Consider the following 4193-nt stretch of genomic DNA (forward strand, 5'->3'; position numbering starts at 1 on the left):
TTGGCTTATAATCTCAAGTGAACATGGTGTAGATCGTGAATCACGTTGACAATCACTCATCACAAAACGAATCACAAGGGTACATCTCAACCTTGTGTTCGCACATCTGCAAAAGTAAACATGGTACGATCACTTAACGTGTTATATATTGATGGTTCACCAGGATATACGTATGTTAGGACAGGAAATTAGCTAGACCAAATCATCCAGTCAGTCGGCATCTATCACTGAGCTCCTCAGATCCACCAATCTGTTCATGTTCTGCAATCTGAAAAGCATCATACTCTATCATCCTCAGTTAATAATGGCACCGACAAAATGTTTCTCAGGTAGCGCAGATGTAATGATTATTGATGTTTGCTGTTGACAATTAACTTGACACGTACACTTACTTATCTAACAAGCTCGAAATCTTCCTGTGTTCTCACAGGATGTCATGTAAGGCAACAATCATCATTCAAGGAAGAGACATCTGTTAGAATACCCAGACATTTGATAGATATGCTGGCAGGTATTCGAATGCCACTTCCCAGAGTTGAAGTGCTTCAAAAAGGCCGCGTCAGAGCAGTTTTCACTAGCTACATCAGAAATAATGAAAAGGAAGTTAGCAGTTGTTACTAGCTACATCAGAAATGAAAACAAGGGGCAGAATCGATGGATATACAAAGGAAATGAAATGACGGAAATTGTAGTATTTTGTTCCCAGAGTAGAAAGTTGTTATTACTGGCTCAACGTGATGATTATAACAACCTCTCAGTGTCAGCCGCTGATCCACAAATGTTATTACTTGCTCCACACCAGCGGTGTAGATACCAGTGTGGAATTTCTTTCTGAAAATGAGACAGCACCAAAAAGGGAAAAAATAAAGAAATACAGGAGCTAGTTCGACACTGAGAGGTTGTTATAATCAGGAAAGAAGGTTAACAAAAAAAACATCACCCATAACAACCGCAGCCACCGCACTGGTTGGAGACATCAACAATAGCTCGTTTAAATAACATCTTCTAGGAAAATATAGCAACTCTTAAGTCTTAAGATATGAGACAATGACACGGAGACATCAACTACATTTAAATAACACATCTGAATCAAGCGAGTTCTAGGAATATATAGAAACTCAAGTCTTAAGATGTGAGAATAACATCAGTACCAGGTACTCATATGACAAAAGATACCACTTTTACAACTTAAATACTACTAGTACAAGAAGCTGAATATCTCTGAAACAGGCGAAGGTTCATCACTTATACTAAAATATAATATTATGCTAGGCAGCCTTAACTCGTTACCACACCAACCACACGTGACAACAGTGCTACACCAACTTGTGGTCATCGTTTTCGTCATCCGTGACCTCCACCTGGTACTCAGCATACCCCTTGATGAAGGAATGGCATTGCAAGTACTCAAGGAACACACAATCAACCTCATCATGGGCAGTAATCATATCAAGCATGTGTTGGTTCACGTAAAGCGTATTGTAGATTACAGGCTTGGGAGGGGGCTGATTCATCAAAATATCAAGGAGAAATTGGCTGGCGAACACCCACAGTGGTGGTCGTTTGCTGACGAACACCCAAAGTGAAGCAGTATGCTAGAAGACACTCTGGTTTGTTGTAATTATGTCAGAGGACACCGTGGACCGGTTTCCACCGGTTGAGTAGAGAGAAAAATTCAGTTTGGACATCCGGTGCCCCTGAGCCACGTTTGGTCTGGTCCAACCAGACCACGACGAAGCGGTACAGCGGGAACGACCGGCTGTCCGTGATCCGGTTCGCCACGGGGGCGGTGCCCTCGGCCACGACAACGCGGGCGGCCTCCACCTCTCGGGGCAGCACCGCGCGGAGCTCCTCCTCGAACTTGGTGATCTTGGAGAACATGGAGGGCTCCCGCTCCGCGTCGCCGCTGCTGAGGGCGTGGTCCACCAGCACAGCACGTAGCTTGTGCATCAGCGGCAGGCTGGCGCTGGCCGAATCCTCCGCGTACGTGAACACAAGCGCCCTCGCTGTCGATGGCGGTGATGAGCTCCTTCTCGCTGAACCACGCGCTGGCGAGGTCACCAGAGGGGTTCATGGTCAGCACCGTCTTCGTCACCTGGGTCACCGTGTTCTTCACCGACGTCTTGATGTTCTCCTCGAGGTGGCGCAGGTCGATGGCCTGGCACAGCGCCACGATGTAGGTGGACGACATGAGCTTCAGGATGTCGATGGCCTCCGCGGTCTTCCTGGCGGAGATGAGGCCCAGGGAGTTGACGTCCTGGTTGTGCTGCTCCGCGCTCTGGACGTGGTTGGTGATAGGGTTGCCCAGGTACTGGAGCTCAGAGCAGTAGGAGGCCATGGCGATCTCTGTGCCCTTAAAGTCGTAGTCCAGGCTGGGGTTGCGGCTGCCGGCCAGGTTGGAGGTGAGCCCGTTGTTGTAGAACTCGTTGACGAGCTCAGAGAACTGCGTGAACATGAGCTTGCCGATGTTGGCGATGGCGAGGTGGGCGTTGTCCATGGACACGCCGATGGGCGTGCCCTGGAAGTTGCTGCCGTGCAACGCTTTGCCACGGTGGACATCGATGATCGGGTTGTCGTTGACAGAGTTGACCTCGCGCTCGATGGACTTGGTGGCGGCGCGGATGACCTCGATCTGGGGGCCCAACCACTGCGGCGACGTGTGGAGCGCGTACCTGTCCTGCTTGGGCTTGAGCAGCGGGTCTAGCTCGTTCACCTTCTTGGCTTGCTTCATGAAAGTGCTGCCGTCCAGGTTGTGCTCCATGATGGCGGCGGCCTCGATGGACCCCGGGTGGTGCTTGAGCTTGTGGGTGAGGTAGTCGGTGTACTCGGGCTTGCCGTTCATGACCTCGCAGAAGACGGCGGACAGGACCTTGGACAGGACGGCGAGGACGTTGGCGTCGTACATCACGGTGGCCGCGAGCGTGGAGCCCATGGAGGTGCCGTTGACAATGTCTTGAATGCCTCGGCAGCGTCCACCTTCCTCCCGTCGACGGTGGTGGCCTACGCGTTGGGGCGGCCCTTGATGAGGCCGACGATGTAGGAGAGCGAGACCAGGTCGCCCGACACGGTGATGGTGCCCCGGAGCGGCAGGCACGGGCTGACCTCGGTGTTGAGCAGCTTGGTGATGGCCTCCAGGATCTCGAAGCGGATGCCGGAGTAGCCCTGGAAGAGGGTGTTGATGCGCACAGCATCGCCGCACGGATGACCTCCGACGGCAGCGTGTGGCCATCGTTGCCGGTGCCGAAGATTCTGGCGTTGAGATGCCTGCAGGGGAGCGCACATGGGTCAGTCTGACAGCACCGATAGATGGCGAACCGGATCACGGACAGTCGGTCGTTCCCGCTGTACCGCTTTGTCGTGGTCTGGTTAGACCAGACCAAACGTGGCTCAGGGGCACCGGATGTCCAAACTAAATTTTCTCTCTCCTCAACTGGTGAAAACCGGCCCGCGGTGTCCTCTGGCATAATTACAACAAATCATAGTGTCTTCTAGCATACAACTCTACTTTGGGTGTCCGCCAGCAAACGACCACCACTGTGGGTGTCCGCCAGCCAATTTTGTGACAGAACCGACCAATTATACGAAATTAAGTAAGAAAATCATCCACCAGAGCAGACGATTGACAAACTTAAGCCCGTATAACCCGGTAGTCCGTGAAATCACGAAGGATTTCAAACCAACTCGTGTCCCAGCCATGATCGTAATAAGTTTAGCGGTCACCATCACATATTACATAAAAGTTTGCATCACGGATACATCAGAGTTTCAACATAGTTATTACAAAACCAGTTCGGATAAAAGTAGCGGAAGTCATTTGTTCAAACCACACACACACTCACGCAGAGTTTAAATATAGTGCCAGCGAATGATCATCTCCAACAAAAGCATCAGATAAGACATAAGGAATGACCATGCCCATGGTCCTAAGCATCACCCATCGCAGGATAAAGGCAGTTGATACAGTAGCCATAGTACATCTGCCCATCTGCAACAAGTGGGAATAAAACCCTGAGTACGAGAAGGTACTCAGCCAGACTTACCCGACATAACCGAAAATAATTGACACCAAGGATTATGAAGGGCTTTATAGTAGGGTAGCTGACTCATTTGCAGAAAGAAGCATTTTTAGCATTTCAAGAACCTTTCTAAAAGCATTATTGACAAGTTAATTATTATTACCTGTCATCTAGATT

The 4193-nt window shown here is 50.1% G+C and overlaps 1 pseudogene; it reads right to left on the minus strand.

The window, feature by feature from the left end:
• Positions 1–210: 210 nt before the first annotated feature.
• LOC136523218 (phenylalanine ammonia-lyase-like) lies at positions 211–3464 on the minus strand (annotated as a pseudogene).
• Between the last annotated feature and the right edge of the window lie 729 nt (positions 3465–4193).

The sequence above is a fragment of the Miscanthus floridulus genome, chromosome 18 (genome assembly GCF_019320115.1).
Source record: "Miscanthus floridulus cultivar M001 chromosome 18, ASM1932011v1, whole genome shotgun sequence".
In the NCBI taxonomy this organism is placed as follows: domain Eukaryota; kingdom Viridiplantae; phylum Streptophyta; class Magnoliopsida; order Poales; family Poaceae; genus Miscanthus; species Miscanthus floridulus.